The 19,617-nt window shown below is 36.8% G+C and overlaps 1 protein-coding gene and 1 long non-coding RNA gene across 2 annotated transcripts in view; both read right to left on the bottom strand.

Annotated features, from left to right (window-relative positions):
* The window catches only part of ZEB1 (zinc finger E-box binding homeobox 1), a 203,026-nt gene that overhangs the window by 128,268 nt on the left and 55,141 nt on the right, over positions 1-19,617 (bottom strand).
* Positions 1-19,617, bottom strand: part of LOC110255584 — a 90,535-nt gene that overhangs the window by 17,143 nt on the left and 53,775 nt on the right. Inside the window, exon 4 of the long non-coding RNA XR_002336134.1 lies at positions 8,336-8,474. This is a non-coding gene — a long non-coding RNA (uncharacterized LOC110255584). The remainder of the gene's footprint in view (positions 1-8,335; positions 8,475-19,617) is intronic.

The raw sequence follows: 19,617 nt of genomic DNA, 5'->3' as shown, positions 1-19,617 counted from the left end.
TGTAGGTTGTACCTTGCTCTTATCCTCTTTCCTTTCCCCTCCCCAAATTTAATAAACATTTATTTCGGTCACTTTAAATCCTGCCAAGTAACTAGGTTAATCATTTCATGTAATTTAACTCACTCTAAGGTGTGGTTATTGTGTTAATTAAAGGAAAGACCATAATGACAGAAACACAACTTTTAAAGCATACAGGCATTATGGTGCCTTTGATACCACGTATGTGGGAAAGTGCACCTCTGCTTGCATAGGAAATAGCACTACATTGGGAGGGATTTTGTGTGTATGAAAAAAATAAGACGTGACAAAATCATTCCTGCAAAAATTTTTAAAAAGTATTTGATGAGACTTAAGAGGTGATAAAAGACAAGATTTACAACTGTCCATATTTAGAAGCGCCCTGTTATGAATGAATGTCAAGTCATACATTCACTTGGTTGATCAGCAGGTATTCAGATGTATAAAGCAGACCTATGCACAGTACTTCATATATTTTGGATACTGAATTGACCATCCCCCTCCATCACTAGAACTCAAACAACAATACATTCTTCTCCAGTGTAACGACTTAATAAAGGGACCACCATCCACTTCTACCCAAGTCAGAAACTGGTGAGATTCCCTTGGTCACTGTATTTCTTGTTGCCTCTTCTAACACAGCCCTGTGTCCTATCAACTCTAACACTCAAATCCCTATTAGGCCCACTTCTCGTCATCCTCACTGCTGCCACACTGGCTCAAGCCCAGACTCACTGTGAAGCTTACAACTTCCCATCTTTCTACCCTTCATAGGGCAGATGTGGCAGCCCCAGAAAAATGCAAATCTTGTGGTACGTCCATATGACAAACATTACAGAGCCACAAGGGTGATCAGCAGCTACACTCAGTAACATGGGTGACTCTCGTGATCATAATGCTGTGTCTGGCTTCTCTCACTGAAATGAGCTTATGTGATGTCCCCATTGCTCTAGCACACAACACAGGCAACACTGTGGCCCAAAAAGGGAGGCCAGAGGGCTCCTTGGTAGGTGGAGAGCGGGGGGCAATACTGTCTGGAAGGGAAGATGGGGGAGGTAGTAATTACCTATGGAAAGTAACACAGGTGGCCTAGTGATTCACAAACTGTTCTTCCTGCATAAAAACCAAATTCTGGCTCACTCAAAAGGTTACCTGCTATAATGAAGCAATCGACGAGGGATTAATCTCCAAATGTACAAACAACTTATGCAGCCCAATATAAAAGCAAAAAACAAAAAAACCCCAAACAACCCATGTGCCCATCAAAAAATGGGTAGAAGATGTGAATAGACTCTTCTCCAAAGAAGGCATACAGGTGGCCAAAAAACACATGAAAAGATGCTCAGCATCTCCAATTATTAGAGAAATGCAAAATGTCACCTCACACCAGTCAGAATGGCCATCATTAAGAAGTCTACAATCAATACATGCTAGAGAGGGTGTGGCGAAAAGAGAACCCTCCTTCACTGTTGGTGGGAATGTAAATTGGCACAACCACTACAGAAAGCAGTATGGAGGTTCCTCAAAAAACTAAAAATAGAGCCACCATATGATCTAGAAATCCCACTCCTGGGCATATATCCAGAGAAAACCATAATTCAAAAACATACACAAACCCCAATGTTCATCACAGCACTATTTACAGCAGCCAAATAAGGAAGCAACCTAAATGGTCCATCAACAGAGGAATGGATAAATACTGGGCACATATACACCATGGAGTAGTACTCATCCATAAAAAAGAATGAAATAATGACATTTGCAGAAGCATGGTTGGACCTAGAGCTTATCATACCAAGTGAAGTCAAAGAAAGACAAACATCATATGGTACCACTTATTGGAGAAATCCAAAAAAATGATACAAATGAACTTATTTACAAAACAGAAACAGACTCACAGACTTTGAAAACAAACTTACGGTGACCAAAGGGCACATGTGGAGGGGGAGGGATGGATTTTGGGTTTGGGATCAACAAACACACACTGTTGTCTCTGGAATGTATGGTCAATGGGGACCTGCTGTAGAGCACAGGGAAATCTATTCAATGTTCTGTGACAACCTATGTGGGAATGGTTATGCGTACGTACATGTATGGCTAAATCGCTTTGTTGTACAGCAGAAATTAATACAACGTAAAACAACTGTATTTCAATAAAATTAAATTTAAAAAAAGTTACCTGCTGTAAAGGCATGGAGCATAAGTGATAATCACCTTGAATAATAATGCTCAAAGGAAAAAACAAAACAAAACAAAGCCAATGTATTTTGGAAATCAATGCCATTTTTCTATAATGAGCTTTAGGCTACAAATTTTAGAATCTTTAAAGTATAATTAAATTTAAATTGAAAATACAGGTAATATCTTAAATTGTCTTACATTTTTTCTATTCCTCTTGGGAAATAATCGCTTTCTGTGTATCACCCCTCAAATTTCTTTTTATTCAATTAGTGGAATAAATTCATTAAATCTTGAGTTAGGCAGACTTCACTAGCCAGTACCAGTAAAAGAAAAGAAAAAGAAAATGCTATTTCCTTTATTTTGAGAAAGACCTATCAGTGTCCTTAGTTAATATAGCACTTGCTTACTTACCATTTCTAAAGTATGACTATAATATTAAAAGCATCTTACAATAAAAAGAATAACCTTAAAATACACTATAACTGAAAATACACTATCACTGGAAAACAACTTGAAGCATACAGTTCAGTTCACTGCAGAATTTCTTTAACTAGGGGTCAGAACCACAAGGCCCAACAATGGTTAGTGTGATGTTTATTTAGGCAATTAACCGCATTTTTTTAATACCCTGAAAATAACAATAACATTATTCACCTATTTTCTTGAGCTTTATCTTTGTTTTGAAGGGTTTGAAAGAGAAAAGCAGAATTTAAATGGTACTAGATAATTCATTTTTTAAAATCCATCTTCAAGAATTTACCACAGTCTCATACTTCATTAAGGAGTCATCTTCATGTAACAAATGGTAAAGATTGCAATCAAAGAGTAGAACAGAAGAAACTATTAGCAAGTTAACTGCTCTCATGTAGGCTGGTATTTCTCAAGTTTAATTCAAGTTAAAGCTTTTTCCTTCTAAAATAAGTACTTTCTTTTAGAAATAAACTTGAGTTTTAATGAGTATTAAGTTTCAAATGAATGAAAGCAAGTAACTTAAACTCAGCTTATCAGTAAATGATAACATTAGTCCAGATCAGTGTCTGTTAACCATTTTTTTTGTTACAAAATTCAAGAATATAATGAAAAATATGTACATTCTTCCCAACAAAAAACATATACAGACAAAATTTGATTTTTAACTTGGGATATTCACAGACCCTCTGAAGCTCATCTAAATATGACTTGGTAATAGGTAAGAGTTAAGGTGTTTTGTTTGTTTTTTTTTTTTCCCCTTTTTGGCCGCACCTGTGGCATATGGAAGTTCCCAGGCCAGGGATCAAATCTGAGCTACAGCTGCAACCTATGTCACAGCGGCAGCAACACCAGATCCTTAACCCAGTGCCAGGCTGGGGAATCAAACCCATACTGACATGGAGACAACACCAGACCCTTAACCCACTGCACGACCACAGGAGCTCCAATATTTAAGGTATTTTGTAGCTTTAAATCGTAATTTTAAAAAATAAGGTAAAAGTCTTTAAAGTCTTGAAACTTAAAAGGAAGTCTTGAGAATAAAAGAGAAAACCTAAACACAATTCGTTAATTTACTCACTGCTGTCAGAAGGCTGAGTACCTTATCTAGATGCAGATGTTAATCTGACAAAGTAATTCCTACCTCAGACATGAGAAGTTAGGCAAAGTTAAGAGTCTTACATAAAGCTAGGATATTTCTAGACATGGAAATGTGTGATGTTCACGGCTTTCAAATGACAGTAAGTTGTCTTCTCCCAACACGCCCCCATCAAGTGCAACTCCTTCTTAGAGTGAGGAAGAAAAATATTACGTAATGTAGGCTATATCTGAGCTCTTTTGGGTGACTGGGGGAAAGGGAATACTTTCAGATACTTAAATTTCCTATTTAAAAATAGTCATTGGATCATTGCCAAACAAAAACACAAAAAGAACCAACCTGTACTTACCTGTCATTCTTGTTCTCTGAAGGAAATGCAGTAATTATAAACATATCCACACTTTTGGGTACATTCTCCTAAGCGTGAATGGATTTGGAATGCACCATGGCTTAACCCCAACCTCTAACCTGCCAGGGTGGCTGGCAGTGGCCCTCCCTGCCTAGCTGATAACCAAGCAGAGCTGTCACCTGGTCATTGATTTTGGACGACAAGGCTGCCCTGAGAAGGACTGTGGAGCTGGTGTAATTACTGTCAGAGAACACGAATTACTGAATGGCCTCTTTTCTACCGCTTTAGAAAGGTAGAGCAACTATTAGAAAAGTTGTTAGCTGCTTCCAAAATGTCACTGAATTTGAGCATTAAAAAACATTAAAGAGTATGAATGGAAAGGTAGTCCTCTGTAAAAGCTGCCCTTAGGGGTAGGTGATAACAGTGTGAGAATTGACTGGCTGTTGCCTGGGCCAGGATCAAGGTCAACTCCAGAGCAGAGAATCACACGTAAAGTAAGCCTTATCTTGGCATTAAGCAACTGAATATTCTGAATTAATGCTTGCCAACTTGAGAGTGAAATGACAGCTGTGGTGGTAACCAGTGATAAGAAAAGCACCAGAAATAGCCAGGACCCTGAAAACTGCTGAGATTATAGCCTCGGATAAAGTGTTTCTTATAAAGTTTGATACTAGTAATGTCTGTTAGACGGGTTCTATTTTATAAGCTCAAGTAAGGAATCATACACTTCATAGAATTTAATAAACATTACAGCTTAGTGGAATAATTTGGATGTAAAATTATTTAAATATATAAGGACTGAGCCCCTGTCTCTTCAAATCTTAGAGAATTAGGAAGAAACAGGCTACAGATAGTTCCTGGCTTGCATACGGCCTTCCAGAGGGTTTTAAAAATCCTCCCCAGAGGAAGAGATTCTCTATCCTCTAGTCCTGCAAGTTTCCAGGCAGCCTGGTGTCTTCTCCTCAGTTAAGCCAGGGCAGGATTGCCAGATAAATTATAGGACATCCAGTTAAATTTGCTTTTCAGATCAATATTTTTAAGTATATCCCAAATATAGCACGGTCCATAATTACACTAAATTATTTGTTATCTATTTTAAATTCAAATTAAGCTGGGCATCCTGAGTATTTTTTTTTCTTTCTTTTTTCTTTTTTTTTTTTTTTGTCTTCTGCTAAATTTGGAAACTCTAAGATGGGAGTTGGTGGTGGAGGGGCTGACAGGGTTACCTGGCAGACGTCTGCATGGGTGGTGCCAGTACAGGAGCCCGTTCCTGGTCCAGACCCTCACTGACATGTAGCTATGGGACACTTGAAATGTTGCTAATCCAATACGAAACGTTCTATAGATGTAAAATACACACTTAGTACGAAAAAGGTAAAACAACTCATAAATTCCTGTACTAAGTACATGGTAAAATAGTAATATTTTAGAAATATTAGATTAAATAAAATATAATTTAAAGTAATTTTGCCTGTTTCTTTTTACCTTTTTGATGTGGCTACAAACAAACAAAACACACAAAAAAATCACCTTAAAACTACACATGTAGCTTGTATTTGTGACTTGCAATGTATTTTACTGGACAGTGCTGGTCTAAAATGACTCCAAGGAGAGGACTGAGCTAGGATTTCCTTCCTGTTCTTTCTCTAAAAAATGAAAAATGGCAAATACAGAGCTGCCTCTCTCACTTCCACCTAGCTATCCAAGTAGGTAGGGAACATGATCATACCAAGGAAACTAAATTTCTAGCAGAGACTGTTTCCATGGATTGTCTCTGACACTTTAAAAACAAAAACAAATACCAGTGAGAGGCACATTAGAAACCTGATCTTTGAAAAGGTCTTACTTAAGTCAAAAGATGAAATTAACACTAGTGTGTACCTGTGTTACGATTAAGTGTGTGCCTGTATATATAAAAATAAAATCTCCCAGATCCTAGTTCTAATGGAAGACTCTCTCAAGTACTATCATGTTGGGTTTTCATTCCCATATATTATTAGAATCAAAATAATTTATTTTGTTGTCTAATACAAATTGAGATGATACAAGTTATTAATAAGAATTATTGGTTAGAGATCTTACCTGTGATACTCTAGATACAGAAAGCAAGATCTCAAAGGTCTTCATTTTATACAGTCATGCTGCATAACTGATGTGGAATTAGAACACCAGTTTTAGAACGAGGAAATAATTTTTTTTCTTTTTAAAAAGTTATGTTGCAGATACTATAGTAAGACAAAGCTCATTTAAAAAAAAAGATGACTGGGAATGGGGTGGGGAGGCCTTTTTAGAGTAAAAAAATTCAGTTATTACAAAGCTTAGCTTAGCTAAGAAATAATTTTTATACCCAACCTTACATTTTCAGTAAGTTTGACCTTTAATGCAAATTTTTTTCTCAGCTGGCCCAAAGAGTTGATGCATTTGTCTATTCTGTTCCATGCTATTAGATGGGTTAAAAATTTTTAACATGCTGTCATAAATTAAAAGTTCAAAGAAAACTATAGAGAGATTATTTTCATATACTAAGTAACGTCTATTTCTTCACTAATATAACATGCCATATTTACTCTGACGATTTTTATCTTTTATTTTTTTTTTGTCTTTTTTTTTGGGGGGGGGTGCACCCGCGGCATATGGAGGTTCCCAGGCTAGGAGTCCAACTGGAGCGACAGCTGCCAGCCTATGCCAGCCTACGCCAGAGGCACAGCAACGCCAGATCCAAGCCACATCTGTGACCTACACCACAGCTCATGGCAACGCTGGATCCTCAACCCATTGATTAATGCCAGGGATCAAACCCGCAACCTCATCGTTCCTAGTTGGAATTGTTTCTGCTGAGCCACAATGGAAACTCCAAAGATTTTTATCTTTTGAAGTTGCCTGCAGTTATAATAAGAAAGACTGGTTCTAAGTTCTCAACTATGTACATATAAAAAACCAAATTGGTTTCAAGGTTTTTTCACGAAAGGTTTCAGGTGTATTTTTAGTCGTTCTAACAGCAAACACAAAAGGCATTTTTCCTTCTTAATATCACTTATTATATACAGTAAGAACAACTGCTTTGAAAAGAAAAAAAATATATCATCAAGCAAAGATAAGGCTACAGGCAAAAATCAGCAGATTTCTCCCAAACTTAATAGTTCATAAAAAGTTTGTCTCTTTTAGAACTAAAGTTTCCAAGATCATTTTTATGAGCTTTCAAAAAAAAAGATGAATAAATTTGGCTATGGACAGATTTAATTTCTTCATCAGCACTGTAAGCCCTCAGTGTCAATGCCACCATGGGTCCTGGTAATTATAATCTGAAATGTTCCGTAGACATTTGGTCTTCTGGTGGCAGCCAGTTACCCTTACCTAGTACTAATCTACTTTTAATCCTGATGACATTTTCAAAATCAAATCATTGTCAATGAATGATAACCAAGTGACAATTTATGCTCAGTCACTGTGGGAGGTGCCTATCAATTGTATAAAAGAACAATAGGTTTTCTGAGATTAGAGTTTAGAAGTAAAGGTAAGATACCAATTTATTTATCCTTCATAAGGTTTCCTATCTGGAACCCATGTATATCTTTTCTGAAGATAGGAAAAAGTTGCAGGATAGGGAAAAAAAAATCTGCTGATTTTGAGGGATTTTTTTTTTCTTCCAATTAGGATCTGACATAAATTTTATGATCATATACCTATTAAAAATTAAGAAGATATTTGTTCCCATACTTTCTGAAGCTTAATACAGATTTTAAAAATGTTTTGAGGGACTTTCTCTGAAGTAAAGGGAAGCTTCAAGAAGATCATAAAAAGCAATTCTTCAAAGCTGGTTATATCAATTTAAGCTATTAAGCCACCAGATTGCTTAAATGCTGTCATTGTTTCAAAATTCTTCAATGCAAACCTTAATGTATCCAAGAGAGTTCTTAAGGGATCAACCACAGCAGTTATTAAACTGATTTAAATGCAGACTGAAGTGGAAGACAAGTTTTACTATAACTGGAATTTTTAAAAAACAAAACACACCCATACATCTCTGGGACATGTTTCACTTTTGAGAAGGAAAACCACCTCTTCTTGATGGCTGTGTGTGGGGTCCTGCCCACAGGTGGCTGCTTAGGCCCCTTTGCTATGAGCAGTTGAAAGGGTCTCAAGGCCTCAATGGAGCATTCCAAACCCAGACCTGCTCGGAGCTTGGGCCCACAAGTGTGCACTCCCTACACAGCGCTTACCTTTAGAGAACAAGGAGGTTGACACAACCTGGTCAAGTGCTCACACCCCACACCTCCAAGAACACTGAAAAAGACCTGCGGATCTGTCCTGGTGCAGGAGGGACCTCTAATCTTCTTGTGGTGGAAGTTTAAGATTTTCCTGAAGAGGAGAGAAAAGTAAAATATTATGCTGAGATCATACCATTTGGTTCAAGTTTATCTGTCTACAATACAAATTGTAGGCTCCAAAGAAATAAATTAGATAAAATCAGGTATTCCAAAAGCCGTATTCTCTGCTTTCACAGAAAGTATCTTCCCTAAAGAATATTATTTGCTTCAAACATTACTCTTTAAACCCCAAACTTTTAAGTGACTAGTTTAACCTCTCCCTCAGCAATGAACTCATAGTTGAAAGCTGAGAAAGGTATGGACAAATTCTGGGTTGCCAAATGATCAGAGTTGTAAGTACTATTTTAAAAAAAATTAGGAAAGCTAAACTCCCTGAAAAGCAATGAGTTAAAAAGAGCAAAAAGAAACTTTGTCCTTCCTCTATCTCTCTTTAATGACATGCATTTCCTGACAACTGAAAGAAAAGAAGCCCTTTGACTTGGGAAAAACGCCACATAATCACACATGAAGCAATCTACTAACTGTAAGCTCCTGGAGAAAATGGATTTGGGATGCAGCTTTTTTTTTTTTTTTTAATTTTTATACTGATTATCTGTAGAGCTTAAGTATCTTCTGGCATATGGTAAGCATTAAAAAAAAATGGTAAGTAGAAAGAATATTAACCAATTATTCAATATTCTCAAGGTTGAAATTTACATAAAATGAAACAATCAGAAGTCTACAGATGTTTCAAGGGGTGTGAAAATACGTTATTTAAAAATAATGTTAACAACATCAACCTCTAATTACATATTAAATAACTTCAGAATATAATGCTTTAAAAATACTGTATCAAAATATTTATGAGAAAATGCTATGAATATATTATTTCAAACCAAATTCCTGAGAAGGAATGGAATATTTTATGAAGGTAAGAAAGTATTTTCAAAATATACTGCCCAATATCAAGTAAAAGAATAATATTGATGTAGATAAAAAAGTAATGTCTTTTTTATACTTTAGTTTTGTTTTTACCTTTTGAAGAACAGGTTACATAAACCAAGTGATAATGATTATCTATTTACATAATTATGCTTTATTTATTTATTTATTTTTGTCTTTTTAGGGCCCCACCCAGGGCATAAGGAGATGCCCAGGCTAGGGGTTGAATCGGAGCTGTAGCTGCCACCCTACACCACAGCCACAGCATGCGGGATCCGAGCCACATCTGTGACCTAAACCACAGCTCACGGCAATGCCCGGATCCTTAACCCACTGAGCAAGGCCAGGGATCGAACCCACGTTCTCATGGATGCTAGTTGGGTTCGTTGAATGCTGAGCCACAATGGGAACTCCTTTATTTTTTTTTCATAATTATGCTTGAGTAATTCATTACCAAATTTTAAACTGAAATCAGAAGATGCCATTCTATCAGACTTAGATTTTAAGTAAATATGTACATTTTCTTCAATCTCAAAAAAAAAAACACAAAATTTAAATAGGAGATATTGAATCCTATTCATGCATATGTTTTCCTGAGCTTATAGACTATTACTAAGAACAGAGATTGCTTTCCTTCCATTAGTTTCATAACTCTTTCCAAAGTTGATAAATTAGGGAGAAAAAGAAGAAATGCTGAAGTCTGTAACACATAAAACAATCACACTGATAAAGGACTAAATACATATAGGTTTTTTAATCCAAAATGAAAGGCCACTAGAATCAGAAAAAAATCTATATAACCAAGTACTTGATTTCACTTGACCCCAAATTTCTCAAAAGTAGAACCAATCCTCAAAATGCAGGGGACAGTGCACCTGGCACACACCATTTCAGGGCACAGGCAGCCGTTTAATGTACAGCCAAAACGATGGGAAGAAGGCAGGCAGTAAATCCAGGATTTATGTTTATCCTGTATCAATAAAACAGTGTTTTAGCTGACAGATTATGTCTTAATTATAGGATTAAAAGGCTTTTCATATTTCCAAGGAATTCAATTTAATATCTTATATCAGGGAATCAGGATTAAATGTGAAAAAAGGAAAACATTTAAAAGAAAACTTTAGAAACTCAATTTAGAACATTTTTCCTATTTTGGACATCTTGGAAAACCTCTGAAACTAACTTGGGGGGAAGTGGTGAAAATAGGTACAAAGAATTAAGCGTAATACGCAGAGGGAGCTTAAAAGGGGTAAAGGAAAATGAAAAGTTGTCAATTTTGCTGAAAAAGGTTCCACTACCTGGGTGAATCCCCAGGGCAGGAGGATAAAGAGAGAAGATAGGTTCCCCAGATGGAAGCACTGACGAGGCTCCCCCCTTTAGAGTCCTGATTCATATTACGGGGCCATGGATCATGCCTCATTTCCACTGGCAGGAGGGGAGGAGTCTAGCTTACTTCATTCAGAGATCTAGTATTCAGGCCTTAATTTCACTACCAAGATACCATAGCAAGATGATTAGCTAGTCCAACAGATGACTTAAGTTTCTCACAAAGCTGCCCTAAGGACTGTTGCTCACAGCTATTACTTAGCTCCCACTACACAGAACCCTCCAGGCAGCCTCCCTCAATGAGGGACAGCAGGTGATGTGCTCAGATGACACAGTCTTCACACCACTCTGCTCTAAGAGGTTCCAAATACATGTTGGAATCGAGAAGAAGCAGTTAGCCGTGGGCTGGTATAACCAACGTGAGTCCACTGCCTACACTTAATGGTACACTGAGCTAGGTTACACAAGTAGCATCTTATGATACTGTTTCTTACAATTTTTAACTAACTGTAATTTCCAGTTCTAAGTCATTGTGTCCTTGGAAATGACTGACTGATAAGTTATCAATGACATATTCCAGTATATTCCTCCCATCAGTTCCATCTGTAGCATGGAGAATTTTCTGCAATTGTTGATTTCTCTATCTGCTCTGTCCAAATGTAAGCATCGGCTGCCTGTGGCTACTGAGTTCCTCAAATGTAGCTAGTGTGCCTGAGGGACTGAATTTTTTATTTTACTTAATTAATCTGCACTTAACTGCCCCATCAGACTGGTGGCTACCATGGTGAACAGCACCGTGCTGGGTGCAGCATCACTTTTACCTGACCTTATAACTACTATTTTTTAAAAATCACTCATTACCTTTGACTTTAACACAAATATTTTAACTGTGGGCATCACTTTCCACATGCACATACAGGTATTTATATACTTGTAATTATGGCATATAAACTACTAGTTTATTTGCCCTCACACCTAACATTTCTCAAACTGCAAGGTCCAACACTGTGGCCACCAGCCCCATGTGAGTATTTAAGTTTAAATGCTGTTAAATATAAATAAAAATTCAGGAGTTCCCATTGTGGCTCAGGGGAAATGAATCTGACTAGTACTCATGAGGACACAGGTTCGATCCCTGGCCTCACTCAGAGGGTTAAGGATCCAGCGTTGCCATGAGCTACGGTGTAGGTCACAGACGAGGCTCAGATCTGACATTGCTGTGGCTGTAGTGTAAGCCAGCGGCTACAGCTCTGATTTGACCCCTAGCCTGGGAACCTCTATGTATCATGGGTGTGGCTCTGAAAAAGACAAATTAAAAAAATAAAATTCAGTCCCTGAGGTGCCCTAGCCACATCTTAAGTGGCTAATAGCTATGATATCAGATAGTGCAAAGTACAGAATACTTCTATCAATACAAAATGTTCTACTGGACTAGAGTCTTCAAAACCAGTCATTTAAAGACAATATATAGTATTTTACATTGACATTCTATAATCAGTCTCTAAAGTGAGCATTTTTCTACACACATGATTTGCAATTAGCATAACATTTATTTCCTAAATCCCTACCAGTGAAATATCTGAACATACTGGGACTCTGAGCTCAGAAGAGTTTGGTAATCACCGCTTATCTTGACAAAATTAGAGTTCTTTTTAGCCCCTTTAATACAATGGAAAAAAAAAAAACTACTGTAATTATAATTTGTTATTTTTTACTAAGTGCATGGGTAATATTTCCCCTCATGTTTATTATTCACATTCATTTATTTTCACACTCTTCATCTGTCACACTTTTTCTCTTTTATATATTAGGGTCCTGATGTCTACATGTGCATATTCTGCAATAATATAAAACTATCACAGCTATTATCATTTACTCTATACCTTTTTATGCAGATATTTCCCACAATCATCAGTGATCCTTTAAATTATATTTAATCTGATATAAATTTTTAGTATTTAAGAGGGTCTTTGGTGAATTCTACTAATGTTTCAAACATGAGATGTAAAAGCAATTTCCCTGCTACTTAAAAAAAAAATTCCTATGCTTGTATAAAGTATGGATGAATGCCTTTTTTTCCTAGTCATTTTGCAGTTAGACCATTGAATACCACTATCTAACACTCTTTCAGTGCCCTCCCCTATAGGGAAGAATATTAAGTTGCTGATGGGAGATGGGACTAATTTTGGTTTCCTCATATTGCTCCAGTCATCCATGTCTACTTTTCAGAATTCCTCTTAAGAGGGCAATTGCATCAATTTAGCAAAGTGTGTGAGTAGAACGAAGACAAGGATGTGGACGGAAATGTTTTACTCAAAGACTAAGAAAAAGTTTGCTGATTCTAGCACCTACTCAGTTTCTAAACTCACAGAATGCTAAAATGTGTAAAACTATTAAAATGGGCTGACTTCACCTCTGTGTTGACACTGGCAGGAATTGGGGTGGCCACAGAGGCAAGCATGAGGTTGTGAGTGAGGCACATGAATCTACCTAAGTCTCCCTCTCACTGACTGGGAGTCAGAGGGTGAAGGAAAGTTTCCACCTAAATCTCCAAGGGGCAGAGTAGTATCTTTTAGTACCTGGGTTACACATCTGCTCCTGCCTCATGAGCGCTGTTTCAGATGCTGCTGCTTTAGAAAAGTTTCAGATAAGCAGTAAGGTGAGACTTCCCACACTGTGGAACCGAGATAAAAGACAACTCTAGAAAATTGAAAATTAGAAGTAAACCCAGAAATCTATAAACTGCTTTTAGTCAAATAATTTACCAATATTCTCATGATTCAGAAATACTTTCTCTTCGTTTATTTGAATCTTAAAGTGTTTTCAAATATGTCAATAGTGCCTTTCTCAAGGTCTAATGACAGCTTTCTCAAATTTATTGCTAAGTATTATGTTTTGTTTGTTACTATTCTGAGTGGGGTCTTTCCCCATCATTTTTCAGCTAGTATAAAAATACAATCTGCCAGGAACTTTATTTTTGTTGTTTACAAAAATGGTTTTAAAGCTGACTGCCATAGATTTCCCTAATCAATCATGCCATCTAAAAATGAAACATTTTGGTTTTATTTTTTCTTCTTCATATTTTCTTCATTAACAGTATTAAGTAAAAATGGAGTTAGTGATGATGGCTGTATAAACTAAAAATAAAAATGGTAACTGTTTTGCTCCTAAATTTATGTTTATGATCCTAGCAATATTAAATTATCCCCTATATGCCATCTTACTACTAGCTCCATCCTGATCCATGACACTGTTCGGCTTGCTGACTTCACAAAGCATCCCACTTGTCACACAGGACCCAGCGGGAAGCAGTAAATCCCACCAAGTAGACCTGGGAAAAGGTTCCAAACTCCTAAATGATCCACAGTGTGTCTGCTGACTACACAAAGTTATCCCAACACTGACAATGTTGATGAGACGCAAAGAAGAGAGAAGTTTATTCTACAAACATCCTATAATTACATGGGCAAGTCAGTGCTACGTCCTCTTTGTACCTAAAGTTACTCTTGGAGAGTAAATGAGGGAGTTGAGATGATTCTAAAAGCACCAGGTTTCTTTCTAGGATGAACTAGTTCAGGGAAATCAAAAAGCCATAGTTAATGAGGGAAATTCTTCTTTACAAAAGAATTTCCACTAATAAATGAGGAAGGGGGGGCAAATTAAAACATTCATTATCTTGCAAACCCTATGATAGAACTGATTCAGAAACAATCAGCAATGATGCAACATGAGAGGAAAGGGGAGAACTCTTATACATATACATATATCCATTCTTTTTTCCCATATATGTTAGTACAAACTATTGAGTAGATTCTCCTGTGCTATACAATAGGTTCTTGTTAATCATCTATTTTATATAGTAGTGTGTCTGTTATTCCCACCCTCCTAAGTCTTTCCTCCCTCAATGATTTCACCTATGGTAACCATAACATTGGTTTTGAAAACTGTCAGTTTTTTAAAATAAGTTCTTTTGCATCATTTTTACTAAATTCACTTTGCTGTATACCTGCAACTAATACAAGATTGTAAGTGAACTATACTCCAATAAAATTAATTTTTTTAAAAAAGGGGAGAACTCTCAATGAATGGGCTGTCACCACTGGTCAATTCCCACATCGCTGAGTATGACGAGCAAACACCATATGCTCCATGATGTGATTTGGTGAGAATCAACAGCCCCACATATGGAGTACTCCTGCCCACCCTCCCCCAGCACCTAAGTCAAAGCTGAACCAGGATCTAATTAAGTATTTTGAGCTAAGTTCTAATTTTCAGGAAATTTAAAGCTTAAAGGAATAAATTAGCTGTGAAGCCAAGAGAAGAATCCAGCATAGGGGCCAGTCTATGGCACAGCTTGGCCAACTTCTTTAGTAAGTCATGATGAAAAGGAAGGAAAGAAAGAAGATGGAGTTCCCTTTGTTGGCTTAGTGGTAATGAACCTAATGACGATGCAGGTTTGATCCCTGGCCTCACTCTGTAGTTTAGGTCCACAGACATGGCTTGGAACTAGTGTTGCTGTGGTTGTGGTGTAGGCCGGCAGCTGCAGCTCTGATCTGACCCCTAGACTGGTAACTTCCATATCCCACACGTGTGGCCCTAAAGAAGAAAGAAGGAAAGAAGGAAGGAAGGAAGGAAGGGAGGGAGGAAAGGAAGAGAAGGGAAGGGAAGGGAAGGGAAGGGAAGGGAAGGGAAGGGAAGGGAAGGGAAGGGAGGGAAGGGAGGGAAGGGAGGGAAGGAAGGAAGGAAGGAAGGAAGGAAGGAAGGAAGGAAGGAAGGAAGGAAGGAAAGAGAAAAGAAGAGAGGAAGGAAGAGGAAAGGAAGGAGGGAGATAGATGGGTAGTGGGAAAGAGGAGAATTTAATTATATGGCAGTCCTAATCAAATGCTATGTGGATTTTGTTTGGATTATGAACAAACAACCCAAATATAAAATGACATTTTTGAATTAAAACCAGGGAGAACTGAATTGGGGTGGACTATCAGGCAATAAATAATTTTGTTAATTTTGTTTGATGTGATAGTGGTATTATGGTTACATAAAAGAGCCTTTTTAAAAAAAAAATAGATGATATTGAAGAATGTAGGAGTAAAAAGACTTGAGATCTGGGATCTGCTTTAAAATAGCTGAGGAAAAAAGAGGAAGTACATGAGGCAACTGTGGTGAAATTTTGCTAATTGTTAAGTCTGGGACATATATAGGGAGCTTATTACACTAAACTCTCTTCCTTTGCATGTTTGAATTTTTTTCATGATAATTAGAAAAAACATTCAGGCCCCCAGGACATCATCCATTAGGCCAGATGTAGTTTAAGTAAAAACAGCACTATTATCTACCACCTGGTCATACATCAAACGTTCTCACTGTGTACAAAGTAAGGGTGAAAACTATATGACAGACTGCACTGTAGTTGGCACGGAGGAGCCCACACTGTAAAAGATTCATTTTAAAATTAAATTTGACTTGCATATAGTTACCGTGTATAACTGTAGAGAATGACAAATTCTAGTCCAATAATACTTTAGGAAACAAAAGAGCAGAAAAACAAATTAAGTTGTACCCTCAAAAACAGATACATTCCATTTTTAGGGTATACTGAACCAATGCAAAGTAAGTTATTTTATTTTGATATCTTACCCCTGTCATATCTCAATACACTCATGCTGCCTTCTGATTTTAATGGTACATATTAGTTGGATCTGCATTTTCAAAAACTATCGCCTGATCCAATGACCCCTTCTTTAATCAGCTGATGTTCTCTTCTCTGAATGAGACTGACTGGTCTCAGCTAAGTGATAGGAAATCATGTGCTACAGCCAATATTTTATACACATCGGCTTTCAGGTATTCAGGTGAAAGACAGACAAAAGTTTTACACCCACACAGATAAACATTTAAGTGAATTTCTAAGGGTAAAGTATGTGGCAGAAACACACTTAAACCTGCCCTTCATCTGTTCTACCATATCACCTCCACCACAGAACTGCAGTCATCATTTATTTATTCCCACATAGAAAGTATTCCACAGCATGATAGGCCAACTAGAACTGTTATTTTTATTAGTTTTCAACTTCACCTTTACTGTATTAATGATTGCTCAATTAAGTATAAGACTTTTTTCTGTATGAGACCACAGTAAGCAAATCCTCCAAAAAAGTTTCTTGCTAATTTTATATTCTTACAAACTTCGATCTCCTTCCATATGACTGCATGTTAATATTTCCTCCAAATAACTTGTAAATTTAAATACTATCTGTGTCCAAAAAATGTTTGCATTTGATGCCCTTGTAACATTTTACCACTTAAAATGTAAGAGCTCACAATAAAGGCATTCTTAACTCTATTAAAGCCTGTAAAAGCCATCTCTTTTAACTCTGAATTTTTAATATGAAGAATTATTCTAATTATCACTACAGTAGCATCCAGTAGTTCAAGAGGCACACCAACCAACTTCCTCCATTCACAGGACCCAGAACCCACCAGGGCACAGGTGCCTGCCATGCTGAGGCAGAGGTGGCAACAAGGTGGGCCTTCAATCAGCAGCTCCAAGGTACTGCACTCCTCCTTATCAGGAGTAGATGGTGTGGACGGGGTCCAGCAAGATCATTTGGTAAAACAAATAAGTATATGTGTGGATACATACATGTATAAATCATGCCTGCCTAAGCCTTTCCCCTTAAAATGCTATAGGCTATTTGAATTAGTAAATCAATCAGAGAACTCATGACACTATTTACACAACTAGAAATGCCCTATACTGTTGCGAAGGGTAGAGTTGATAAGAACTCCTATACTTATTTAAAACTGGTTTATCAAAAGTTAGTTCAAAGGCATAAAAAAATAACTTGGTACCTGTTGGAAACATTTACTAGAAAACATTTTTAATCATGTAACAAGGAAATCAGTTTGAACTTAGGCAGACTAAATGAATTTTAAATTTCTTTTGTGAAGTTACAAAACAGTACATAATTTAAACATGGAAATATTTGAGAAGCCCTGAAATAGTATATGTAAAAATCAATAATGTATTTTTTACTTGAAGGCTTCATGTAAAATACTTTGTAGAACAGAATTCTTTATTCAATATCTGTAAACAGTAAAAACTTAATGAATTCTTAACTTTCCATTTCAATTTAGAGAAATATATACATTTTTCCTGTGCGTATACCAACACCCCCCCCCCACACACACCACACATACATAAAATAGGGAGACTGAGATGCTGAGATAGCCCCATAATCTTAGTAGGGTTATAAATCTAAGATCCCTCCACTTAGGGACCTGGAAGGAACCAGGTCTCAGATTTTATGCTTGGATGTTGAAGTATTCTTGCTGTGGTTTTTGTCTTCCTAGGCCTAAGCAGAGTGACAAGATAATTCTTTTAGGCTACCACAACATTATTATTAGTAAGTGCTAGATACCTTAACAAATTTTCAATAGACAACTTGTTGATTAATTGTACTCAGACTATTTGTAGTCATGGGAAACCATACTTGTAGTACTGAAATAATATTCTCTTATTTAGCATCTTACAATGGAAGAAATATTTCCATACTGTAAACAAAAATAAAGACAGTAGGTTATGACATGTCTATTTTAGATTAATTTCAAATATTTCATCTGAAAAACCTCATTAAAGTACTTTCACTTAATTAAATTGGATTAATCCATAAATATAAAAAGTTTCCTTTTACATAGGTGGACTTAAGCCATAAGAGCATAGCTTGAAGAAAATGTTTAATTAAATTTTTAACAAAAATTGCTTAACTCTTAAAACATTTTTCCCGGGTATCAAAGTAAAAGATACAGTAAAAGTCTACATAAAAAATATATTTTTTTACAAATTTAAAATATTTTTGCAAATTATATATAGAAGTAGCTAAGACAGTATCTTAAGGCAGGAAATAATTTGTTTTATAATAAATAGCAAGTAGAGCTTCACGTAAGTTTACATTATAAACAAATATAGTATTTAATATCCACATAATCAAACTTTCCAAACTTACTCTAATTTGGTTTAGGTTTATTTCCCTTAGTGAAAGTAAGAGCAGATCTTCGCCGCTTCTTAGATAAGAAGGGTCAGTCCCATGATGCCTGGGACAGAGGAACCTTGGGGTCAAGGCTGAGGTCACTTTGGTCTGGAGATGCAATCTATGTGGGCCTTTGGGTGACTGCTACATTGCTGCTCTAGAGATTTCACTGGAATTTTGTTTAGCAGTACTAAAGGTAACAGCTCTGCGTAGTGCAATATTTATTTGAAGCACTCTTCCGCAATTATTTCAGTTGGCCCAACTTTGCAAACATCTCTGACATGAGGAATTTATTATCGTTACTGTCATCGTAAAGTACAACATATGGAAATGTGAAGACCCTGCTTTAAGCACTTTCTTAGAGACTGTTCTGGCTATTTTATAAGCATCAAATAATTTAATTTTAAGATATGTACTGTTATTACATCCATTTTATAGATGAGGAAAAACTGAAGCACAGAGGAATTAGACAAGTTTCCTAAGACTGGAAAGATTGTTAGTACCAGTTAATACTCAAATGCAACCAGTCTGATTCTAGAGCCCAACCTCTGAACCATTACAACTTGGAAATTTTTTTGTCTTTTTGTCGTTTCAGGGCTGCACCCACAGCACATGGAGGTAGCCAGGCTAAGGGTCTAATCGGAGCTGTAGCCACCGGCCTACCCCACAGCCACAGCAACACCAGATCCGAGCCGCGTCTGCGACCTACACCCCAGCTCTCGACAATGCCGGTTCCTTAACCCACTGAGCGAGGCCAGGGACTGAACCCGCAACCTCATGGTTGGATTTGTTTTTGCTGCACCACGACGGGAACTTTTTAATGTAAAACTGTTTCATATAATTTTATTAAATGATCTGTGTAATATAGAATATGCAAGATGGCCATTATGAGTTTGCTGT

The sequence above is a fragment of the Sus scrofa genome, chromosome 10 (genome assembly GCF_000003025.6).
Source record: "Sus scrofa isolate TJ Tabasco breed Duroc chromosome 10, Sscrofa11.1, whole genome shotgun sequence".
Lineage (NCBI taxonomy): Eukaryota > Metazoa > Chordata > Mammalia > Artiodactyla > Suidae > Sus > Sus scrofa.
This window is presented reverse-complemented; position numbering and strand designations above follow the sequence as displayed.